The sequence below is a fragment of the Anomaloglossus baeobatrachus genome, unplaced genomic scaffold (assembly GCF_048569485.1).
Source record: "Anomaloglossus baeobatrachus isolate aAnoBae1 unplaced genomic scaffold, aAnoBae1.hap1 Scaffold_82, whole genome shotgun sequence".
NCBI classification, from domain to species: Eukaryota; Metazoa; Chordata; class Amphibia; order Anura; family Aromobatidae; genus Anomaloglossus; species Anomaloglossus baeobatrachus.
Genome location: NW_027445206.1, coordinates 513,183 through 539,369, shown reverse-complemented (window position 1 = coordinate 539,369; position 26,187 = coordinate 513,183). Strand labels below are relative to the sequence as shown.

The 26,187-nt window shown below is 49.3% G+C and overlaps 1 pseudogene; it reads right to left on the bottom strand.

Moving 5' to 3' along the window:
- Positions 1 to 21,908: 21,908 nt before the first annotated feature.
- LOC142288347 (U2 spliceosomal RNA) lies at positions 21,909 to 22,079 on the bottom strand (annotated as a pseudogene).
- Between the last annotated feature and the right edge of the window lie 4,108 nt (positions 22,080 to 26,187).

Here is a 26,187-nt window from a genome sequence, read left to right as displayed (position 1 = left end):
CCACCTAACCACAGACACGTGGACAAGTGCTTGTGGGCAAGGCCGCTACATCTCGTTGACGGCACACTGGGTTAATATTGTGGAAGCTGGGACCCAGTCTGAGCGAGGGACGGAACACGTCCTTCCCACACCAAGGTTTGCAGGCCCTACCTCAGTCAGTGTTTCACCCACACTCTACAGCTCCGGAATGTCATGCTCTTCAGCCTCCTCCTCCTCCTGCGCATCCTCATCCACTGTACCCTCCACACCAGTCCCAAGCTGGAAGCACTGCAGCACTGCCTCGGCGAAGCGGCAACAGGCTGTGCTGAAGCTAATCTGCATAGGTGACAAACCCCACAATGCAGAAGAGCTGTGGACAGCTCTGAAACAGCAGGCAGATCACTGGCTCACACCTCTGAACCTAAAGCCAGGAAAGGTCGTGTGTGACAATGGCCGGAACCTGGTGGCGGCTTTGAGGCGAGGCCAGCTGACACATGTTCCATGCGTGGCCCATGTGCTCAACCTCGTGGTTCAGCGGTTTCTAAAGTCATACCCAGAGCTGTCTGATCTGCTGGTAAAAGTTCGCCGCCTGTCTGCACATTTTCGAAAGTCACCTACTGCTTCAGCCGGCCTTGCCGGCTTTCAGCGCAGTTTGCATCTTCCGGCTCACAGACTGGTGTGTGATGTCCCCACGCGTTGGAATTCAACTCTGCACATGTTGGTCAGGATATGTGAGCAGAAGAGGGCAGTTGTTGAGTACCTGCATCACCTAAGCCGTCGGGAAATGGGTCAAACTCCACACATAACACCTGAGGAGTGGAGATGGATGTCCGACCTATGTACCATCCTCCAAAACTTTGAGGACTCCACCAAGATGGTGAGTGGTGATGACGCCATTATTAGCGTCACCATACCGCTACTCTGCCTTCTAAAACGGTCTCTGCTCAAAACCAAACATGATGCATTGCAGGCGGAGCGCGATGAGTTGCAGCAAGAAACAGTAGTGGGTGTGGGTGATAACACACAGCCCAGCCTCGTCTCATCACAACGTGCAGTGGAGGACTATGACGAGGAGGAGGATGAAGACATGGAGCAAATCTCCGGCCAAATTGAGGATATGACATGCACACCAGTCATATCCTCGGTTCAGCGTGGCTGGCCAGAGGACAGGGTAGATGAGGAGGAGGAGGAGGAGGAGGAGGAGGACAGCATGTTCAGTCAACGTGTTGGTCAGGCTACTGAAGTCCTGGCTGTTAAGAGTCTGGCGCACATGGCTGACTTTATGGTAAGCTGCCTGTCTCGTGACCCTCGCGTTAAGAACATCTTGGCCGACAATCATTACTGGTTGGTAACACTGTTAGACCCACGCTACAAGGAGAACTTTATGTCTCTTATTCCCGAGGCGGAGAGGTCAACCAAAATGCAGCAGTTCCGGAAGGCCATAGTCACGGAAGTAGGCAAAGCATTCCCCTCACAAAACGCTAGCGGCATAGGTCAGGAATCAGTGGACAACCAAGGCGTACAGCCGAGAGAGGCACAAGTCCAATCCGCCAGAGGTAGGGGAACAGTCTTTAAGATGTGGGACAGTTTTCTCAGCCCCTCACGTACCACAGCCCCTGAGGTGCGGGGTAGTGCCACAAGAAATCCTAAGTTTGCCCAGATGCTCAAGGAGTACCTTGCAGATCGAACAACTGTACTCCGACATTCCTCTGTGCCTTACAATTATTGGGTATCCAAGGTGGACACGTGGCATGAATTGGCTCTCTACGCCTTGGAAGTCCTGGCCTGCCCTGCCGCTAGCGTTTTGTCAGAGCGTGTTTTTAGTGCCGCAGGTGGAATCATTACAGATAAACGCACCCGCCTGTCAACTGAAAATGCTGACAGGCTGACTCTGATCAAGATGAACAAGGGTTGGATTGGGCCAGACTTCACCACACCACCAGCAAATGAGAGCGGAATTTAAAGTTTGTAACGGGAATTTGCCATGTACCTCCAGTCACCCATGGGTACACACTTCTGGACTTTGGATAATCGCTGGACTGCTCCTCCTTCTCCTCATGCGCCACCATGATGACCGTTACAAGAGTTAGGCCTTTGTTTCAGGTATACCCCCAGTGGTAAATTTTTTCGCCCATTCTTTGCAGAATGGACATTACAACGACAGGAGACCCGCTCCTTTGCAATGGGAACAATGTTTTGAGGCCCTCATGCACGTCTCTATGCAGGGACAACGTGGAGCCTCCCAATTTTTGGCTGCCCTGCCAAAGGGCTATACTATAATACACCCACTTCCTGACAATGGACACTTAATGTTTTGAGGCCCTCAAGCACGTCTCTATCCAGGGACAACGTGGAGCCTCCCAATTTTTGGCTGCCCTGCCAAAGGGCTATACTACAAAAGACCCACTTCCTGACAATGGACACTTAATGTTTTGAGGCCCTCATGCACGTCTCTATCCAGTGACAACGTGGAGCCTCCCAATTTTTGGCTGCCCTGCCAAAGGGCTATACTATAATACACCCACTTCCTGACAATGGACACTTAATGTTTTGAGGCCCTCATGCACGTCTCTATCCAGGGACAACGTGGAGCCTCCCAATTTTTGGCTGCCCTGCCAAAGGGCTATACTACAAAAGACCCACTTCCTGACAATGGACACTTAATGTTTTGAGGCCCTCATGCACGTCTCTATCCAGGGACAACGTGGAGCCTCCCAATTTTTGGCTGCCCTGCCTAAGGGCTATACTATAATACACCCACTTCCTGACAATGGACACTTAATGTTTTGAGGCCCTCATGCACGTCTCTATCCAGGGACAACGTGGAGCCTCCCAATTTTTGGCTGCCCTGCCAAAGGGCTATACTATAATACACCCACTTCCTGACAATGGACACTTAATGTTTTGAGGCCCTCATGCACGTCTCTATCCAGGGACAACGTGGAGCCTCCCAATTTTTGGCTGCCCTGCCAAAGGGCTATACTACAAAAGACCCACTTCCTTCCAATGGGCACTTCAGGTTTACAGGCCCTCATGCACGTCTCTATCCAGGGACAACGTGGAGCCTCCCAATTTTTGGCTGCCCTGCCTAAGGGCTATACTATAATACACCCACTTCCTGACAATGGACACTTAATGTTTTGAGGCCCTCATGCATGTCTCTATCCAGGGACAACGTGGAGCCTCCCAATTTTTGGCTGCCCTGCCAAAGGGCTATACTACAAAAGACCCACTTCCTTCCAATGGGCACTTCAGGTTTACAGGCCCTCATGCACGTCTCTATCCAGGGACAACGTGGAGCCTCCCAATTTTTGGCTGCCCTGCCAAAGGGCTATACTACAAAAGACCCACTTCCTTCCAATGGGCACTTCAGGTTTACAGGCCCTCATGCACGTCTCTATCCAGGGACAACGTGGAGCCTCCCAATTTTTGGCTGCCCTGCCTAAGGGCTATACTATAATACACCCACTTCCTGACACTGGACACTTAATGTTTTGAGGCCCTCATGCACGTCTCTATCCAGGGACAACGTGGAGCCTCCCAATTTTTGGCTGCCCTGCCTAAGGGCTATACTACAATAGACCCACTTCCTTACAATGGGCACTTCAGGTTTACAGGCCATCATGCACGTCTGTATGCAGGGGCATTGGTGAACCTCACAATTTTGGACTGCCCTGGCAAAGGAAAATACTACAAAGACTCAGTTCCTCAAAATGGGCACATTAGACTCAGAGGCCTTTATGTACGTCTCTTCTCAGGGACATCGGAGTGCCACACAATGTTTTACGTAAAATCTTTCATGTATTGATCTCAAAAAGTAACATACATTAGCTCTATCTCACTATTGGGTATGTGCCCTTAACATTTCCGCTATGAAAAATCATTTTGGTGTCATTTTGGAAGGTTTTCTGGTGAGTCCGTAAAAATGGCGTAAAACGCGGACAAAATTATTCACAGCTGTGACTTTTGAGTGATAAATGCTTCAAGGGGTCTTCCCCATGCTGTTGCCATGTCATTTGAGCACTCTTCGGAGACTTTTGTGCCATTTTTAGGGTTTCTACATGCTGCCGGTGGTCATTTCACAAAAATACTCGGGTCTCCCATAGGATAACATTGGGCTCGGTGCTCGGGCCGAGTACACGAGTATCTTGGGAGGCTCGGCCCGAGCTTCGAGCACCCGAGCTTTTTAGTACTCGCTCATCACTACTAATAAACCTAAAAAATAAAAATAAATTGAATAAAAATCATGAATGTTGTGTTATAACAGGAAATTCGGTGTAAGAATGAATATCCGGGATGAGAGTTCAGCGAATGAGTTATAGAAATTGTTACAAAAAGGAGTGTGTACGGTTTATGCGTAAATTTTCAGAATGCGTACATGAAAATTATATGTATGTGAGAATGTCCCCCATGCTTTGTAAAAAGTTATTTATGAAAATGTAAATAAAATATATAAAAATGCCTAATTATTTATAATTTATGAGAAAGATATATATGTATGGAAGAATGTTATAAGGTGTCCAAGAACCATAAAGAAAAAGGGTGCATATATAATGTTAGAGGTCTAGAGTTCCACCAGGCTATATCACCCCTAAAGAAATAGAAAGAAGACCTTACTACCTGTGTACCCCAAAAAAAGCTATATTTCTTAGCCAGGATTATGGTGGAGATATGCACAAGTGAAATAAGAATATAAAGTAATACAATAAGATTATAAAACCAATATGTGTGCATTCATGCACCACCCGGTACGCTACCCTTGCCAAATTGCTCACTCTAGATCCCCACACGATCCATGAAGCCGTTCCCCCGGTCACACCGCCTGCTGCCGGTTCCCACTCATCCCTGGGGGAGTTAGGCGAGTGGTATCGAGAGCTACATGTCGGCACTGATGATACCCCCATACACCACAAGGAAGGGGTATACCGGGTGGTACAGGAGTATGAGCGGGTTTTTAGCAAGCACCCTCTAGATTTTGGGCAGATTAAAGGGGTTCAACACCACATCCCTACCGGTACACACTCCCCTATTAAAGAGAGATACAGGCCTATTCCCCCTGCGCACTACCAATGCGCCAAAGACATGTTGAGGAACATGAAGGAGGCAGGGGTTATTAGGGACAGCTGTAGTCCCTGGGCCGCTCCGTTGGTGCTGGTTAAGAAGAAGGATGGCACCATGCGGATGTGTGTGGATTACCGGAAGATTAACCAGATAACGCATAAGGATGCTTACCCTCTGCCCCGCATCAAAGAGTCCCTGGCCTCGCTGAGAACCGCTAACTACTTCTCCACCCTTGACCTCACCAGCGGGTACTGGCAGGTGGCCGTGGCACCGGAAGACCGAGAGAAGACTGCCTATGGAACCGTTTTGCTGTACTTGGATGATGTGATTGTGTACTCACAGACGTATGAAGCCCACCTGGAGCACCTAGCCGAGGTGTTCGCGTCCCTTGCCAAGTATGGGATGAAGTTGAAGCCCTCAAAGTGTCATCTGCTGAAACCCAGAGTGCAGTACCTAGGACATGTGGTTGGTGCGGAAGGTGTCGCCCCCAACCCCGAGAAGATCACCGCCATCCAAGACTGGCCGAGACCGACCACAGTGAGGGAAGTGAGGCAGTTTCTGGGCCTGGTGGGATATTACCGTCGCTTCATTAAGGGGTACACAAAGATGGCTGCCCCCATGCAAGACCTCCTCGTAGGACAGACCAAGGGTGGTAGATCCCTAGTAGCCCCATTGGTGTGGGAAGAAAAGCATGAGGAATCCTTCCGCCAGCTGAGAACAGCCCTGACCGGAGAGGAAATCCTAGCGTACCCTGACTACAGCCGCCCATTCATCCTCTACACCGACGCCAGCAATGTGGGTGTTACGGTTGCTGCGAGCACTGGAGACTATGTCCAGATTTCTTGCTACTGCACATGTGCGAGCGCTGGAGACTAAGTCCAGATTTCTTGCTACTGCACATGTGCGAGCGCTGGAGACTAAGTCCAGATTTCTTGCTACTGCACATGTGCGAGCGCCGGAGACTAAGTCCAATCTTGGAGCCATTGCACATGTGCGGGTGACATCATCGCTGACACGAGGTCACATGTCTCTGACACCTTCTATGCCGATTGGTCGCTGGTCATGTGCTTGTGACGTCTTGCTCGGTGATAGGCCAGCATGACGTCACTCCTGTCGTTCTGGCAGCGGATTGGCTCTGGTGTCCTCCATCTTGGATGAGGCACAGAGTCTATATAAGACCCTGACACACGCCGCATGGTGCTCAGTCCTCTTGGTTCATGCATATGAGTAGACGCTCTGTGCGCGTTCCTCTAGGCATTCCTCTGTCTATGCTAGGTGAGCGCTACCGGCAGGGTAGCGTTCTTATACCTTACAGCTTCGGCTGCTGTCCGTATCCTTACCTCTTAGGGGAGCGGACATAGGCAGGTGCCTGAGGCACATGGTCTGGCTGGGCCTTGTGATTCTACTCGTAGGTGGACGTTGCCGCTAGGGTAACGTTCCTTATACTGCGTCTGGCAGTTGTTCGTATCCTCGCACACTAGGGGAGCGAACAGAGGTAGGAGCTTTGTGCGGCTTACGCTGCTGTTCGTCTCTTTTGCACCACTAGAAGAGCGGACCTAGGCAGGTGCCATATCTAGTGGTTCGTGTCCTCGCACACTAGTGGAGCGAACGCAGGTAGGAGCTTTGTGCGGCTTACACTGCTGTTCGTCTCTTTTGCACCACTAGAAGAGCGGACCTAGGTAGGTGCCATTTCGCACACATTGCCTTTGTCTCTGTGATTATTAACAGAGATCATTCCACACACCCTCCAAGTAAGGGAGGAATTGCTTTACTTACTTATTATATCCTTCTGTGAGTTAACAGAGGTATTGCACTCTGCCATAGCCTGCAGCAAAGTCTTTGCACGGTGGACCCTGACTGTCTGATACTCCTTTCAGTTATTATCAGACAGCCCCCCGTAACATTAGGACTGAGCCAAGGGTCTGGCAGTTATGGCAGAATATCAGCAGTTACACCGTTACATACAAGTACTTGAGTCACGGCTCAAGAGTATAGAGGATAAACCTCAGACCATGGTGACATCTGCACATGATCCTCGACTTGCTCTGCCAAACAGATATTCTGGCGATGCCAGATCATGTCGTGGTTTCATTAGTCAGTGTCAGATACACCTAGAGGTCAACTCTTCTCGCTTCTCTACGGAGAGGTCCAGAGTAGGCTTTATCATCTCCTTACTTCAGGACAAAGCCTTAGAATGGGCGACTCCCCTATGGGAGCGCTCTGATGTGGTTACTCTGAGACATCAAGACTTTCTTGATGCTCTTAAGGCGGTATTCATGGGTCCGCAGGTTACCCATGATGCGGCTCTGAGACTGTTAGATCTATCTCAGGGTTCGTTATCCACTAGTTCTTATGCCATTGCTTTTAGAACTCTGGTGGCAGAACTAGATTGGCCAGAGAAGGTGTTGATTCCTATCTTCTGGAGAGGGTTGGCAGGCTATGTCAAGGATGCCCTTGCTACTCGTGAGGTCCCTGCTTCTCTGGAGGACTTGATCACAGTAGCAACGAGGATCGATGTACGGCATAAGGAACGTAGACTCGAGGTCTCTTCCTCACGCCCTAAGCATCGGGCTATTCCAGTTGTTGAGGGTCCACTACCATCTTCCTCAGCATCTGAAACATCTCCCACTCCTATGGAGTTAGGTCATACGTCCTCCAGACTACGCAAGTCTGGTCCTCCTATATGTTACGTATGTCGTCAGGCTGGGCACTATGCCAACAAGTGTCCTAGTCGTCAGGGAAACTCCCTGGCCTAGTAACCATTAGAGGGGGGTTACTAGAGACGTCTTCTGCACCCTCTAAGTGTTGTATCCCAGGTCAGCTCTCGTTATCTGAGAATACATGGCCTATTATGGCTTTTGTGGATTCTGGAGCTGACGGGATTTTTGTGTCCTCAGGATTTGTAAAGGGACACAATATTCCCTCTATCATGTTAGAGGCGCCTATTCCTGTCCGTGTTGTTAATGGAACTATGTTGTCTGACTCCATTACATTGAGGACAGTTCCCTTGCGCCTTTCCCTGTCTCAGGGTCACATAGAGGAGATTTCTTTTCTTGTTTTGCCTGAGGGTATAGACGACGTTCTTCTGGGTCTTCCATGGCTTCGGACTCATGCTCCTCACATTGACTGGGAGTCTGACAGCATTATTAGTTGGGGTTCGAAATGTCAGTCCCGATGTCTTCCCTTACCACCTAAGGTCGTTGCGGTTGCATCAACTGATCTCTCTCCCATACCTACACCCTATTTGGATTTCGCTGACGTGTTCTCCAAACAGGGTGCTGAGGTTCTTCCACCCCATAGGCCGTATGACTGTGCCATAGACCTTATCCCAGGTTCGGTTCCACCTAAAGGCAGGGTTTACCCCCTGTCGATACCTGAGTCGGAGGCCATGTCGACCTATATAAGAGAGAGTTTAGAGAAGGGGTTCATTCGTAAGTCTGTCTCTCCCGCGGGAGCTGGGTTTTTCTTTGTTCGGAAGAAAGAGGGTGATTTGCGTCCCTGCATAGATTACAGGGGTCTCAACGCAATCACAATAAAGAACAAATACCCATTACCTTTAATTTCGGAGCTCTTTGACAGACTGAGAGGAGCTCAAGTTTTTACGAAGTTGGATCTGCGGGGTGCGTATAACTTGGTACGAATTCGAAAGGGTGACGAATGGAAGACCGCTTTTAACACCCGAGACGGTCACTATGAATACCTCGTCATGCCTTTTGGGTTATGTAATGCACCCGCAGTATTTCAGGACTTCGTAAACGATGTGTTCAGGGATTTACTGTTATCCTCAGTAGTGGTGTATCTGGACGACATCCTGATTTTTTCTCCTGATCTGGAGACTCATCGTCAGGATGTCGTTCGTGTCCTTTCCCGTTTAAGGGAGCACTCATTGTTTGCTAAACTCGAGAAATGTGTATTCGAGCAGTCCTCATTGCCTTTTTTGGGTTACATTATCTCACAAGAGGGTCTGGCTATGGATCCTGCGAAGCTCTCTGCTGTCCTGCAATGGTCCGAACCTCATTCCTTGAAGGCGGTGCAACGCTTCTTAGGATTCATAAATTATTACAGGCAGTTCATACCCCATTTTTCTACTTTGGTGGCCCCTTTGGTGGCCTTGACTAAGAAAGGTGCTAATCCCAAAGCCTGGTCTACTGAGACATCTCAGGCTTTTGAGGCAGTAAAAAGACACTTTTCAACTGCTCCCGTTCTTCAAAGACCCGATGAGAATAAGCCCTTCCTCTTAGAGGTTGATGCCTCTTCAGTGGGTGCTGGTGCGGTCTTGTATCAAAAGAACGGTGCAGGTAGAAAAAGGCCGTGTTTCTTCTTTGCTAAAACCTTTTCACCGGCAGAGAGAAACTATACCATTGGGGATAGGGAACTGCTCGCCTTGAGATTAGCCTTGGAGGAGTGGCGTCACTTGCTGGAAGGAGCGAAACATCCTTTCCAGGTCTATACAGACCATAAGAATCTGACGTACTTACAAACCGCTCAGCGTCTGAATCCTCGCCAAGCCCGCTGGTCCTTGTTTTTCTCCCGCTTTCACTTCTCCATCAACTATCTGTCTGGGAGTAAGAATAACAAGGCAGACGCCCTGTCTCGCTCTATGCTTTCTACCCAGGAAGAGATTGACGAACCTCGTCTTATCCTTCCCTCCAGGGTTTTTCATACGCTCTCCCCTGTGACGTTAGACCAAATCCCACCGGGCAAGACCTTTGTTCCGCCTGATCGACAGAATGATATACTGTCATGGGCCCACACCTCAAAGGTGGGTGGGCATTTTGGTATTAGGCGGACACGAGAGTTACTGGAGAGGTGGTATTGGTGGCCACACTTAGCCAGCCATGTCAAGAGATATGTCGGTTCCTGCTACTCGTGTGCTCGCAACCGTCCATTACGGCAGAGACCGGCTGGGCTCTTGCATCCTTTACCAGTGCCAGATAGACCATGGGAGGTGGTAGGCATGGACTTTGTGGGTGATCTTCCATGTTCACAGGGACATAGATTTGTGTGGGTCATTACGGACCATTTCTCCCGGATGGTTCATCTCGTACCGTTATCGAGAATCCCATCTTCCAGGGTACTAGCCAAACTATTCCTCAAGCATGTCTTTAGGCTTCACGGGATGCCAGATCGTATCATTTGTGATAGAGGCCCGCAATTTACTTCCCGTTTCTGGCGAGATCTTTGTAGCCTTCTGCAAATTGAGTTGAATCTCTCTTCGGCATACCATCCGGAGACTAATGGTTTGGTTGAACGTACCAATCAATCTATGATTATATACCTTCGACACTTTGTTGCTGAGAACCACGATAACTGGTCCTCCCTCCTACCCTGGGCAGAATTTGCCCTTAACAATTCGCTGGCTGAGGCCACTGGGCAGACACCGTTCGTACTCAATAATGGGCAACACCCTAGGGTACCAGTACCGTTTCCCGCTGCTGCACCTCCTCCTCTTGTGGCCGACTGGGCAACTAATGCCAGAGAAGTTTGGGATCGGACTCAAGAGTCGATCCAAGCAGCTAAGGACCGTATGAAGACGGTGTCCGATCGGTTTCGTCGCCCGGCTCCTGTCTTTTCTCCAGGGGACTTTGTGTGGCTCTCTGCAAAACACGTGAGACTTAGAGTGAGCTCTGTCAAATTTGCTCCTCGCTTCCTGGGTCCTTATGAGGTTCTTCGACAGGTAAATCCTGTAGTCTATCAATTGAAGTTACCTGTCCATCTTAGGATTCATGACAAATTCCATGTCTCACTGCTAAAGCCGGCTATTTTACCTCACGCTCGTGAAGTGCACTCTCCTGCCTCTGATTCCTCTCGCTCTAGCTATGAGGTACGAGCCATAGTTGGTTCTAAGATGGTTAGAGGGCGCAGGTTCTTCTTGATAGATTGGGAGGGCTATGGTCCGGAACATCGCTCTTGGGAGCCTGAGGAGGCTGTCCATGCTCCCGACTTAGTTGCCGATTACCTGCGTCGCCGGGAGGGGGGCCCTTGAGGGGGAGGTACTGTTACGGTTGCTGCGAGCACTGGAGACTATGTCCAGATTTCTTGCTACTGCACATGTGCGAGCGCTGGAGACTAAGTCCAGATTTCTTGCTACTGCACATGTGCGAGCGCTGGAGACTAAGTCCAGATTTCTTGCTACTGCACATGTGCGAGCGCTGGAGACTAAGTCCAGATTTCTTGCTACTGCACATGTGCGAGCGCTGGAGACTAAGTCCAGATTTCTTGCTACTGCACATGTGCGAGCGCCGGAGACTAAGTCCAATCTTGGAGCCATTGCACATGTGCGGGTGACATCATCGCTGACACGAGGTCACATGTCTCTGACACCTTCTATGCCGATTGGTCGCTGGTCATGTGCTTGTGACGTCTTGCTCGGTGATAGGCCAGCATGACGTCACTCCTGTCGTTCTGGCAGCGGATTGGCTCTGGTGTCCTCCATCTTGGATGAGGCACAGAGTCTATATAAGACCCTGACACACGCCGCATGGTGCTCAGTCCTCTTGGTTCATGCATATGAGTAGACGCTCTGTGCGCGTTCCTCTAGGCATTCCTCTGTCTATGCTAGGTGAGCGCTACCGGCAGGGTAGCGTTCTTATACCTTACAGCTTCGGCTGCTGTCCGTATCCTTACCTCTTAGGGGAGCGGACATAGGCAGGTGCCTGAGGCACATGGTCTGGCTGGGCCTTGTGATTCTACTCGTAGGTGGACGTTGCCGCTAGGGTAACGTTCCTTATACTGCGTCTGGCAGTTGTTCGTATCCTCGCACACTAGGGGAGCGAACAGAGGTAGGAGCTTTGTGCGGCTTACGCTGCTGTTCGTCTCTTTTGCACCACTAGAAGAGCGGACCTAGGCAGGTGCCATATCTAGTGGTTCGTGTCCTCGCACACTAGTGGAGCGAACGCAGGTAGGAGCTTTGTGCGGCTTACGCTGCTGTTCGTCTCTTTTGCACCACTAGAAGAGCGGACCTAGGTAGGTGCCATTTCGCACACATTGCCTTTGTCTCTGTGATTATTAACAGAGATCATTCCACACACCCTCCAAGTAAGGGAGGAATTGCTTTACTTACTTATTATATCCTTCTGTGAGTTAACAGAGGTATTGCACTCTGCCATAGCCTGCAGCAAAGTCTTTGCACGGTGGACCCTGACTGTCTGATACTCCTTTCAGTTATTATCAGACAGCCCCCCGTAACATTAGGACTGAGCCAAGGGTCTGGCAGTTATGGCAGAATATCAGCAGTTACACCGTTACATACAAGTACTTGAGTCACGGCTCAAGAGTATAGAGGATAAACCTCAGACCATGGTGACATCTGCACATGATCCTCGACTTGCTCTGCCAAACAGATATTCTGGCGATGCCAGATCATGTCGTGGTTTCATTAGTCAGTGTCAGATACACCTAGAGGTCAACTCTTCTCGCTTCTCTACGGAGAGGTCCAGAGTAGGCTTTATCATCTCCTTACTTCAGGACAAAGCCTTAGAATGGGCGACTCCCCTATGGGAGCGCTCTGATGTGGTTACTCTGAGACATCAAGACTTTCTTGATGCTCTTAAGGCGGTATTCATGGGTCCGCAGGTTACCCATGATGCGGCTCTGAGACTGTTAGATCTATCTCAGGGTTCGTTATCCACTAGTTCTTATGCCATTGCTTTTAGAACTCTGGTGGCAGAACTAGATTGGCCAGAGAAGGTGTTGATTCCTATCTTCTGGAGAGGGTTGGCAGGCTATGTCAAGGATGCCCTTGCTACTCGTGAGGTCCCTGCTTCTCTGGAGGACTTGATCACAGTAGCAACGAGGATCGATGTACGGCATAAGGAACGTAGACTCGAGGTCTCTTCCTCACGCCCTAAGCATCGGGCTATTCCAGTTGTTGAGGGTCCACTACCATCTTCCTCAGCATCTGAAACATCTCCCACTCCTATGGAGTTAGGTCATACGTCCTCCAGACTACGCAAGTCTGGTCCTCCTATATGTTACGTATGTCGTCAGGCTGGGCACTATGCCAACAAGTGTCCTAGTCGTCAGGGAAACTCCCTGGCCTAGTAACCATTAGAGGGGGGTTACTAGAGACGTCTTCTGCACCCTCTAAGTGTTGTATCCCAGGTCAGCTCTCGTTATCTGAGAATACATGGCCTATTATGGCTTTTGTGGATTCTGGAGCTGACGGGATTTTTGTGTCCTCAGGATTTGTAAAGGGACACAATATTCCCTCTATCATGTTAGAGGCGCCTATTCCTGTCCGTGTTGTTAATGGAACTATGTTGTCTGACTCCATTACATTGAGGACAGTTCCCTTGCGCCTTTCCCTGTCTCAGGGTCACATAGAGGAGATTTCTTTTCTTGTTTTGCCTGAGGGTATAGACGACGTTCTTCTGGGTCTTCCATGGCTTCGGACTCATGCTCCTCACATTGACTGGGAGTCTGACAGCATTATTAGTTGGGGTTCGAAATGTCAGTCCCGATGTCTTCCCTTACCACCTAAGGTCGTTGCGGTTGCATCAACTGATCTCTCTCCCATACCTACACCCTATTTGGATTTCGCTGACGTGTTCTCCAAACAGGGTGCTGAGGTTCTTCCACCCCATAGGCCGTATGACTGTGCCATAGACCTTATCCCAGGTTCGGTTCCACCTAAAGGCAGGGTTTACCCCCTGTCGATACCTGAGTCGGAGGCCATGTCGACCTATATAAGAGAGAGTTTAGAGAAGGGGTTCATTCGTAAGTCTGTCTCTCCCGCGGGAGCTGGGTTTTTCTTTGTTCGGAAGAAAGAGGGTGATTTGCGTCCCTGCATAGATTACAGGGGTCTCAACGCAATCACAATAAAGAACAAATACCCATTACCTTTAATTTCGGAGCTCTTTGACAGACTGAGAGGAGCTCAAGTTTTTACGAAGTTGGATCTGCGGGGTGCGTATAACTTGGTACGAATTCGAAAGGGTGACGAATGGAAGACCGCTTTTAACACCCGAGACGGTCACTATGAATACCTCGTCATGCCTTTTGGGTTATGTAATGCACCCGCAGTATTTCAGGACTTCGTAAACGATGTGTTCAGGGATTTACTGTTATCCTCAGTAGTGGTGTATCTGGACGACATCCTGATTTTTTCTCCTGATCTGGAGACTCATCGTCAGGATGTCGTTCGTGTCCTTTCCCGTTTAAGGGAGCACTCATTGTTTGCTAAACTCGAGAAATGTGTATTCGAGCAGTCCTCATTGCCTTTTTTGGGTTACATTATCTCACAAGAGGGTCTGGCTATGGATCCTGCGAAGCTCTCTGCTGTCCTGCAATGGTCCGAACCTCATTCCTTGAAGGCGGTGCAACGCTTCTTAGGATTCATAAATTATTACAGGCAGTTCATACCCCATTTTTCTACTTTGGTGGCCCCTTTGGTGGCCTTGACTAAGAAAGGTGCTAATCCCAAAGCCTGGTCTACTGAGACATCTCAGGCTTTTGAGGCAGTAAAAAGACACTTTTCAACTGCTCCCGTTCTTCAAAGACCCGATGAGAATAAGCCCTTCCTCTTAGAGGTTGATGCCTCTTCAGTGGGTGCTGGTGCGGTCTTGTATCAAAAGAACGGTGCAGGTAGAAAAAGGCCGTGTTTCTTCTTTGCTAAAACCTTTTCACCGGCAGAGAGAAACTATACCATTGGGGATAGGGAACTGCTCGCCTTGAGATTAGCCTTGGAGGAGTGGCGTCACTTGCTGGAAGGAGCGAAACATCCTTTCCAGGTCTATACAGACCATAAGAATCTGACGTACTTACAAACCGCTCAGCGTCTGAATCCTCGCCAAGCCCGCTGGTCCTTGTTTTTCTCCCGCTTTCACTTCTCCATCAACTATCTGTCTGGGAGTAAGAATAACAAGGCAGACGCCCTGTCTCGCTCTCTGCTTTCTACCCAGGAAGAGATTGACGAACCTCGTCTTATCCTTCCCTCCAGGGTTTTTCATACGCTCTCCCCTGTGACGTTAGACCAAATCCCACCGGGCAAGACCTTTGTTCCGCCTGATCGACAGAATGATATACTGTCATGGGCCCACACCTCAAAGGTGGGTGGGCATTTTGGTATTAGGCGGACACGAGAGTTACTGGAGAGGTGGTATTGGTGGCCACACTTAGCCAGCCATGTCAAGAGATATGTCGGTTCCTGCTACTCGTGTGCTCGCAACCGTCCATTACGGCAGAGACCGGCTGGGCTCTTGCATCCTTTACCAGTGCCAGATAGACCATGGGAGGTGGTAGGCATGGACTTTGTGGGTGATCTTCCATGTTCACAGGGACATAGATTTGTGTGGGTCATTACGGACCATTTCTCCCGGATGGTTCATCTCGTACCGTTATCGAGAATCCCATCTTCCAGGGTACTAGCCAAACTATTCCTCAAGCATGTCTTTAGGCTTCACGGGATGCCAGATCGTATCATTTGTGATAGAGGCCCGCAATTTACTTCCCGTTTCTGGCGAGATCTTTGTAGCCTTCTGCAAATTGAGTTGAATCTCTCTTCGGCATACCATCCGGAGACTAATGGTTTGGTTGAACGTACCAATCAATCTATGATTATATACCTTCGACACTTTGTTGCTGAGAACCACGATAACTGGTCCTCCCTCCTACCCTGGGCAGAATTTGCCCTTAACAATTCGCTGGCTGAGGCCACTGGGCAGACACCGTTCGTACTCAATAATGGGCAACACCCTAGGGTACCAGTACTGTTTCCCGCTGCTGCACCTCCTCCTCTTGTGGCCGACTGGGCAACTAATGCCAGAGAAGTTTGGGATCGGACTCAAGAGTCGATCCAAGCAGCTAAGGACCGTATGAAGACGGTGTCCGATCGGTTTCGTCGCCCGGCTCCTGTCTTTTCTCCAGGGGACTTTGTGTGGCTCTCTGCAAAACACGTGAGACTTAGAGTGAGCTCTGTCAAATTTGCTCCTCGCTTCCTGGGTCCTTATGAGGTTCTTCGACAGGTAAATCCTGTAGTCTATCAATTGAAGTTACCTGTCCATCTTAGGATTCATGACAAATTCCATGTCTCACTGCTAAAGCCGGCTATTTTACCTCACGCTCGTGAAGTGCACTCTCCTGCCTCTGATTCCTCTCGCTCTAGCTATGAGGTACGAGCCATAGTTGGTTCTAAGATGGTTAGAGGGCGCAGGTTCTTCTTGATAGATTGGGAGGGCTATGGTCCGGAACATCGCTCTTGGGAGCCTGAGGAGGCTGTCCATGCTCCCGACTTAGTTGCCGATTACCTGCGTCGCCGGGAGGGGGGCCCTTGAGGGGGAGGTACTGTTACGGTTGCTGCGAGCACTGGAGACTATGTCCAGATTTCTTGCTACTGCACATGTGCGAGCGCTGGAGACTAAGTCCAGATTTCTTGCTACTGCACATGTGCGAGCGCTGGAGACTAAGTCCAGATTTCTTGCTACTGCACATGTGCGAGCGCTGGAGACTAAGTCCAGATTTCTTGCTACTGCACATGTGCGAGCGCCGGAGACTAAGTCCAATCTTGGAGCCATTGCACATGTGCGGGTGACATCATCGCTGACACGAGGTCACATGTCTCTGACACCTTCTATGCCGATTGGTCGCTGGTCATGTGCTTGTGACGTCTTGCTCGGTGATAGGCCAGCATGACGTCACTCCTGTCGTTCTGGCAGCGGATTGGCTCTGGTGTCCTCCATCTTGGATGAGGCACAGAGTCTATATAAGACCCTGACACACGCCGCATGGTGCTCAGTCCTCTTGGTTCATGCATATGAGTAGACGCTCTGTGCGCGTTCCTCTAGGCATTCCTCTGTCTATGCTAGGTGAGCGCTACCGGCAGGGTAGCGTTCTTATACCTTACAGCTTCGGCTGCTGTCCGTATCCTTACCTCTTAGGGGAGCGGACATAGGCAGGTGCCTGAGGCACATGGTCTGGCTGGGCCTTGTGATTCTACTCGTAGGTGGACGTTGCCGCTAGGGTAACGTTCCTTATACTGCGTCTGGCAGTTGTTCGTATCCTCGCACACTAGGGGAGCGAACAGAGGTAGGAGCTTTGTGCGGCTTACGCTGCTGTTCGTCTCTTTTGCACCACTAGAAGAGCGGACCTAGGCAGGTGCCATATCTAGTGGTTCGTGTCCTCGCACACTAGTGGAGCGAACGCAGGTAGGAGCTTTGTGCGGCTTACGCTGCTGTTCGTCTCTTTTGCACCACTAGAAGAGCGGACCTAGGTAGGTGCCATTTCGCACACATTGCCTTTGTCTCTGTGATTATTAACAGAGATCATTCCACACACCCTCCAAGTAAGGGAGGAATTGCTTTACTTACTTATTATATCCTTCTGTGAGTTAACAGAGGTATTGCACTCTGCCATAGCCTGCAGCAAAGTCTTTGCACGGTGGACCCTGACTGTCTGATACTCCTTTCAGTTATTATCAGACAGCCCCCCGTAACAGTGGGCTTGGGGGCTGTTCTATCCCAGGTCCAAGACAGAAGGGAAAAGGTAATAGCTTATGCTAGCCGAAAACTCCGACCGACTGAGAGGAACCCTGAGAACTACATCTCCTTCAAGCTTGAGCTCTTGGCACTGGTGTGGGCTATCACCGAGCGGTTCCGCCATTACCTGGCAGCAGCCAAGTTCACCGCGTACACAGACAATAACCTGCTGACCCATCTAGATACGGCCAAGCTGGGCGCGTTGGAGCAGCGGTGGGTGACCAGGTTAGCCAACTACGATTTCACCATCAAGTACCGGGCCGGCCGTACCAACGTCAATGCCAATGCACTCTCCCGGATGCCCCACCTGTCGGAAGAGGGGCCAGAGGATGATGACCTCGAAGAGATCGAGTTGCCTGCATTTCACCGGCCATTCACTGAGAAGGTGCACGTCTACCAACAACGGGTGAACCTGGATCCGCTGCCCCGACAGGACTGGCAGGAAGCTCAGGACCAGGCACCTGCTGTCCGCCTGGTCAAGACTCTAGTGGAACAGGGTTCTGCTGGGATAGACCCTGCTGCCCCTGCCGAAGCCCAACGTCTGTGGCAAGAACGGACCCGGCTATACCTACATCAGGGGAAGTTGTATCGCGAGCTGATTAATCCAAAGACTCACGAGAAGATCCGCCAGCTGGTGATTCCCCAGGCTAACGTGCCCACCGTCCTGCAAGCATACCATGATGGTGCAGTGCACTTCGGGTGGAAGAAGCTAGAGATGTTGTTAAGAGAGCGGTTCTATTGGAGTGGAATGCGGGAATCTGTGGAGGCCTGGTGCCGAGAATGTGGCCCTTGCGCATTGAGAAGGAAGGACGAGGCCAGCCAGAAGGCACCCCTACACCCGATCATTACACACCAACCGCTGGAGCTGGTTGCCCTTGACCATGTAAAGCTCACCCCCAGCCGAAGTGGGTACACCTACGCTCTGACCATCGTAGACCACTACTCGAGGTTCCTGGTGGTTGTCCCAGTTAAGGACTTAACCGGCCGCACCGCTGCTAAGGCTTTCCAGGCTTATTTCTGTTGACCGCATTGGTACCCGGAGAGGGTGCTTACCGACCAGGGTCCGGCCTTTGAAGCAGAGGTATTCCAGGAATTCTGCCAGTTGTACGGCTGCAAGAAAATCCGGACCACGCCTTACCACGCCCAAACCAATGGCATTTGTGAAAAGATGAACCACTTGGTCCTGGGCCTCCTCAAGACGTTACCACTGGAAGAGCGGAACCTGTGGCTGGAGAAGCTACCTGACCTGGTCGACATGTACAACAACATCCCTTCCAGCTCTACGAAATGCACTCCAGCATACCTGATGAGAGCTCGTCCCGGCCGGCTACCAGTGGATCTGGAAATGGGCTTGGAAGCTTCAGAAGCACTCCTGTCGACAGCTGAATGGGACACTCGGCGGAGGACACAGTACCGACAGGTCCAGGAGTATGTTGAAAAGAACTTGTGCCGGAGTCGGGGACAACAGGAGCAGTGCTTCAACAAGAAGGCGCCTGCCGGTTCCTTCCAACCTGGGGATGTAGTGCTGAAGCGGAAAAGAAGGGCCCACAAGCTGGATGATCAATGGGAAAAAACCCCGTATGTAGTCCAGCCCACAGGATGGGAGAATGGGAAGGCCTACCAGATCAGCCGTGACCAGGGGGGGACTTTGGCCACGGTTTCCCGAGACCACCTGAAGAAGTGCCCACCAGCATTGAGAGTAGCGGATAAGGCTCCAGTTCCCAGTCCAGTGGAGAAGGAAAAAGAGGTAATCCACACCATGATGGGTGATTTTCCAGCAGACTGGCCTACACAGAACGGTGCGGTGATCCTTCCAGTGATACTGTTCCCACAACCCGTGGATGAAGAAATGATGGAAACGGTTAACCGCGAGCCAGTGCCCAGGGATGTACCTGTACCCAGCTCCCCTACGCCTCCGCCTGCCCCACATGATAGCAGGGAGGAGGAACTGACTGTTCCCTCTGCCCCACTGCCTGTCACCACTGACACCGGACCCCGAAGGTCCACTCGCCCCAACCTAGGTAGACCCCCACTTAGGTACAGGGAAACTACTCTTTAAAAGGGGGGGCTTTATGTGTTGAGTGTACCAGTTTGAAAGTTTTAAATGATAAGTAAAGATGATCAACCAAAGAAGTTTACCTGATTGAACCGTGATTAAACCGGCCGTTGCCGGCAACTGTTGTCCCCGTAGGGACTGTGCAACCATTGCGTAAGGAACTGCTTACGGACAAGCCCGAGAACTTGCAGGGCAACCACAAACTTAGTGCAATGTAAATAAAAATGTTTGTTGGCTTGACACCGTTACCGCCTCCGGAGAGGCTGATTTGGGAGGATGAGCCTGGAGGAAAGGGATGGCCTAGGCCCGCCACTACCGTAACCGGTGGCGATCCTCCGGGGGTTCAGGGGTCCCCTTGGACGTGGGCCCCCTGAAAGAGACAGAACCCGCTCGGGCAACTTGGTGCTGGACTGGGGTCAAGGGGTGCTGCCCGCTTCTTAGGGGCAGCATCAGGGCCAGGTTGTTTGGGTGGGAGAAGAGCGGAAGCTGTACCGTTGTAAAACGTTTATGATGCTTTTACATGTTTTACCGTTTTATTCTTTTTCAGTTGTGAAAATAAAACCGGTGATGGACGGGCAGCCCGCGGACGGTCTGCATTTTACTATAGGGGAATGTGGCGCCCTGGACAAGCCAGGTCGTCACAGGTACTACACCAACACACTCTACACTCCGGCTAGGCACACCGAAGCTAAACACAAATCCTAGTTGCCTTCCTCCAGGGGCTGATGTCCACACCAGGGGGTGGGCCAGGCGGTTGATCCCACCCACCGAGGAGTTCACAGTCCTGGAGGCGGGAAAAGGAGTCAGATTAGAGATCAGTTTTGGAGTTAGAGAAGTGAAGAGGAGAGGAGACTGACCGTGTCCGGGTGTGTGGCCCGGGCACTCAGCAAGGTTGGCAGACGGTGGTGACCTTCTGCAGGAGAGGCTGATTGGAGTGAACCGTACGGACCGGGGATGGGCGGTGGCCCGCCGGTACCAGATCGGGGAGTGAAGAGAAGCCAGCACCATCCGGCAGGGCCTACGGACCCCGACCAGGCTAGGAGTCGCCGTAAAACCGGTCAAATCCGTTAGCGACAGGAACCTCCAGGGTTTCCCAGCAGTCAAGACCCGATTGAAGGCAACAGCTCACACCGTAGAGGGAAGCACAGTCACCGCCAAGGCTACAGTTCCCAGGGCCAGAGCCTGCGGGCAAAAGGGGCTCCCTCAGCATCCATCCAAGCTGGGGAGCGGGTTACCGGTGGGAAGCCCGCTAGATTTTGGGGGAATAAAAGGGGTCCAACACCACATCCCCACAGGTGCACACCCACCCATCAAAGAGAGCTATAAGCCAATACCACCTTCACATTGCCAGTGTACCAAGGACATGTTGAGCAACATGAAGGCGGCTGGGGTTATCCGTGACAGTTGTAGCCTTTGGGCAGCTCTGTCGATCCTGTTAAAAAAGAAGGACGGCACCACTCCCCGTATTGAGGAATCGCTAGCTGTATTGAGAACTGCAAATTATTTTTCTACCCTTGATCTCACTAGTCACTATTGGCAAGTGTCCGTTGCTGAGGCAGACCGGGAGAAGACCGCCTTCGCCACCCCTATGGGTCTCTGCGAGTTCAAAAGCATGCCCTTCGAGCTGTGCAATGCGCCAGGAACCTTCCAGAGGCTGATGGAATGCTGCTTGGGACAAGATTTTAGGGTGTATAAAAAGGGAGATTAGATCCCGTGATCCCAACGTATTGTTACACCTCTATAAATCACTTGTAAGGCTACATCTGGAATATGGGAACCAGTTTTGGGCTCCACATTTTAATAAGGACATTCAGAAGTTAGAGTCAGTTCAAAGGTGGGCAACTAGACTACTACAAGGAATGGAAGGCCTCCCATATGATGACAAGTTGAAAAAGTTATTAAGTGATTATTGGCTGCAATGGGGCTTTCTGGCTGGTGCCAGCCTCTCTTCTTAGCACACAGGAACCACAATCCCTACACCATGCTTCAATGGATTCTCTCATCCCAGCCCAGTAAAACTACATATTTTACACAGTCATAAGCAGCCAAAAGGGATCTATTCTATTCAATTGCAAATGATCTAGATAAGACTGAGAATAAGATACTGCACGGGACATAGCAGAGTTGGTCAAGTTGAGTGGAGATGAGTTTGCTATTTGGCACAGCTTTTTGCATCAATAAAGCAAGTAAAAGGTGTGAAAGATAAAAAAAAGGGTGAAAGTGTGAAAAGTGAATTGGCCAAATTGAGGTGCATATAAAGTTTTTGCTTTCTTTCAATTCACTAATGGGGCTCATTTGAATCAGGTGAATTGAGTTCTGCTTTTGGAAACTGGGTTAAGAAGGGGTGCACCGGTCCTGGAGGTACTGCAATACCAGGTCAATGCGTGCAGTAGACAGAGCAAGATTTTTTCCATCTCCTTGTTCTAAAAATCCATTTAATATATGGTCCCCAGAGAGGGGACGTATCAGATATTAAACTGATAAACAGAAAAAAAAAAAATTAAATCTGTTCTTATCAGTAGGACTTCAAAATAACAAAGGTGATCGCCTCCCGTTGCCTGGGAACCGTCCAGGCGCAAGAGGGCTATGTGTCACCAGAAGGCGCACACACTTCCTCAAGGCCGGCAGACGTGCAATCCCAGGCACCTTCCAGTACCGACCAAGGTAGCGTCCTCCGAAACTACACTTGATCTTAGCCAAAAGGCCGAGAAGCTATAACCCGAATTGGTTACGGCCTTGAGTGGCACCCTGGCCTATACCGGACACATCTTAGGGAGAGGGAGACAAACCCACGCCTACAGAAGACATTTTGTCACCCAAGCCAACCCTTGAAAAGGCTGTTTTGCAGAGCAAAAACAAGAAGAATGGTGCTTTTTGCAGCCGCCGCCCACTGCAATGAATCTGAATAACTCCTCCTTTTGGACACAAGCACCTCCCCTCCCCCTTGCAGTCTTTCCAATTCATGATACAAAAAGACGGACGGACAGGACAGGACAGGACAGGCTGCCTGACTTTCCGTCACTGCCACCCTTTGCCATCCTTGCCCGTAGAAAGCCCTTTCATCATCCCCAAACCCTAATCTTTTCCCTTCCCTTCCCAGATGCGTCTCACTCCCTTTCATTAGGAAGTGAGCGCAGCCTTTTCTCCGTTCTGCACATGCGCGACGTTAAACACAAATGCGCAGGCGTGCGTTCCATTACCCTCACTGCATTCCACTCCCATACAGGAAGTGGGCGCAGCTATTACTACGGTCGCACATAAAAGAACCCACGGCCACCACTGCACATAGCTGACTCCACCACAGGACACCCACTTCTACACCAACGCAGGTAAGACAGGATCGGCACCTCTATGCTCCCGTTACAATCAGGCTCAGTCACCATGTGATAACGCTCTCAACTCTTTAGTTGCAGGCTCCCCTTGCTTCACCTCCACTGGCTGTGCTGCCATTTCCTCTCCCACCTGGAAGGTATACTTTATTCCACTATTTTCCTGTTTCTCTCTTCCCCCTTTTCCCATAACCTACTTTTATCTGCATTTGTGGGGTATCTATATGCTATTTACATCATAGTTTTATTCATTAATATGGAAGGGAAGAGTGCCCATGAGAGTGTTGAACTGCGGAGAGCAAGAGATTAAGCTGCTCCGATTTGCCACCATTGATAAGCTGTTCTCAGTAGATACACATGCTATCCAAACAGCAGCATCCACCATTGCTTCAGCCCACCCATTCAGTGACAGCTCACCAAGTCAGCCAGAGGAGTGGTGTAAGGAATTACACGTAGGCACTGACTCCACACCTTCACATCACAAGAAGGGGGTCTACAGGCTAGTGCAAGAATACGAGCAAGTCTTCAGCAAACATCCGCTAGACTTTTGAAGAATAAAAGGGGTCAAACACTACATCCCCACAAGTGCACACCCACCCATCAAAGAGAGATATAAGCCAAAACTACCTGCACATTACCAGTGTACCAAGGACATGTTGAGCAACATGAAGGAGGCTGGGGTTATCCGTGACAGTTGTAGCCTCTGGGCAGCTCCGTTGGTCCTGTTAAAGAAGAAGGACAGCACCACTCCCCTGTATTGAGGAATAGCTAGCTGCATTGAGAACTGCAAATTATTTTTCTACCCTTGATCTCACTAGTCGCTATTGGCAAGTGTCCGTTGCTGAGGCAGACCGGGAGAAGACCGCCTTTGCCACCCCGATGGGTCTCTGCGAGTTCAAAAGCATGCCCTTCGAGCTGTGCAATTTGCCAGGAACCTTCCAGAGGCTGATGGAATGCTGCTTGGGACACCGAAACTTTGAAACGGTACTGCTATACCTTTATGATGTTATTGTTTATTCTAAAGCAAACAAGATTTTAGGGTGTATAAAAAGGGAGATTAGATCCGGTGATCCCAACGTATTGTTACCCCTCTATAAATCACTTGTAAGGCCACATCTGGAATATGGGGTAAAGTCCTGAGCAGGTTGATAACCATTGGTTTGAGCATGGTAGGGTGTAGTGCGCATCTTCCTGCATCGGTAAAAGCTGCAGAAGTCCTTGAAGATTTCCGCTTCAAAGGCTGTGCCTTGATCTGTGAGGACTCTCTCTGAGTAGCCATGAGGTCTGCATAAGTGTGCTTGGAAGACCTTCGCTGCAGTATGGGCCATTAGATCTTTGACTTGTACCACAACCATAAATCTCGAGTAGTTGTCTACCATCGTAAGTGCATACGTGAGCTCGCCTCGATATTCTGCAACAAAACTCCCTTTTTCGATTTCAGTTTCAGCAAACACTCCTCTTCCTGTAGAAAATATTTATCATTACCTAAGACAGTCATTCTAATGCATGACAATATTAAGGCAATTTAGTTAAAACTTGTTTTAACTCACCTTTAAGGGGATTGATGTATTTCATGGTCAATCCAGGTTTGTCAGTGATGGCACTGACATAATGTATGGCGTCTTTTTCGGGCGTTATCCTTTGCCTTTTCATTGTGAAAATCCAGTTGCCTATATCAAAGCAAATTCTACTACTTGTAAAGTATTCAAACGCACAAAAATCTGTTATAGATATACAGATTTTCAGAAAAGCTCAAGAGAGTCAGAAATAAAAAATACTTTTTCTTTATTTAGATATTTTCACTATTAAAATTACATATATACAAAACTCCACTGTATAGTACCCATGGACTAGTCAAAACAGGTCAGAAAAATCATAAGCCCGCATTAACAAATGGATTAAGAATTCATAATGCCCTATACTTGAAATAAACATATATAAGGCTCTAATGAAAATTCAAACTTCTTTTTTCCAAATGCAGGGTTATTCAGTAAACAGTAGACATAGTTACATCATGTGGTAAGTGATACTAAAGTGCACATACCATTATAACATTATCCTATACTACTCTGGGATTCACAATCTATTTAATACACTCCCAAGTTATTGTGGATAGGAACCGGGTTGTAATACTATTGGGGTTGCACCATAATATGCCACCCAGCTTTCAATGAGAGCAGTAAACCCACTGAACCACCACAGAGATAACTAATGTCCGTTACCTGTTAGGGAGACCTGAATTCCACGTCCTGCGACCCCAACACGTGTTGGGGTCGCAGGACGTGGAATTCAGGTCTCCCTAACAGGTAACGGACATTAGTTATCTCTGTGGTGGTTCAGTGGGTTTACTGCTCTCATTGAAAGCTGGGTGGCATATTATGGTGCAACCCCAATAGTATTACAACCCGGTTCCTATCCACAATAACTTGGGAGTGTATTAAATAGATTGTGAATCCCAGAGTAGTATAGGATAATGTTATAATGGTATGTGCACTTTAGTATCACTTACCACATGATGTAACTATGTCTACTGTTTACTGAATAACCCTGCATTTGGAAAAAAGAAGTTTGAATTTTCATTAGAGCCTTATATATGTTTATTTCAAGTATAGGGCATTATGAATTCTTAATCCATTTGTTAATGCGGGCTTATGATTTTTCTGACCTGTTTTGACCAGTCCATGGGTACTATACAGTGGAGTTTTGTATATATGTAATTTTAATAGTGAAAATATCTAAATAAAGAAAAAGTATTTTTTATTTCTGACTCTCTTGAGCTTTTCTGAAAATCTGTATATCTATAACAGATTTTTGTGCGTTTGAATTTGTAATTGAAGCTTTACCACAGTGGTGGTGGGAGTATGTTACAAGAGGCAAAATTGTGAGTTACTTGTAAAGTATGCAGAAAATGAAATGTAGAACATATAACATCAACTGCTTAGGAACGCATCATAGGTTAGTACTTAAAAGGATATTGTCATGTTCTAGTCATAATGCAAGCTGGACATTTTTCATGTTACCCTGTAATCGCCGGCCTGTTCTAATGCTCACAAGCCAAGATATAGGCTCAGCTGCTAAGGCTTCCCTCTGCCTTCTGAATGAAACTTGAATATGTCTGGGTCACTGTGTATATAGCAGGTGCTCAGAAAAAATAAGAGTCAATTCAATAGAAATAGCTCTGGCACACTATAGTGATCAATAACGTAAGAAAAGAACTCTTGGAATGCTGAAAATTCTTTATTTGTGCAAAAGGATAATTCATCCAACGTTTCGACCTTGTTTTTAGGTC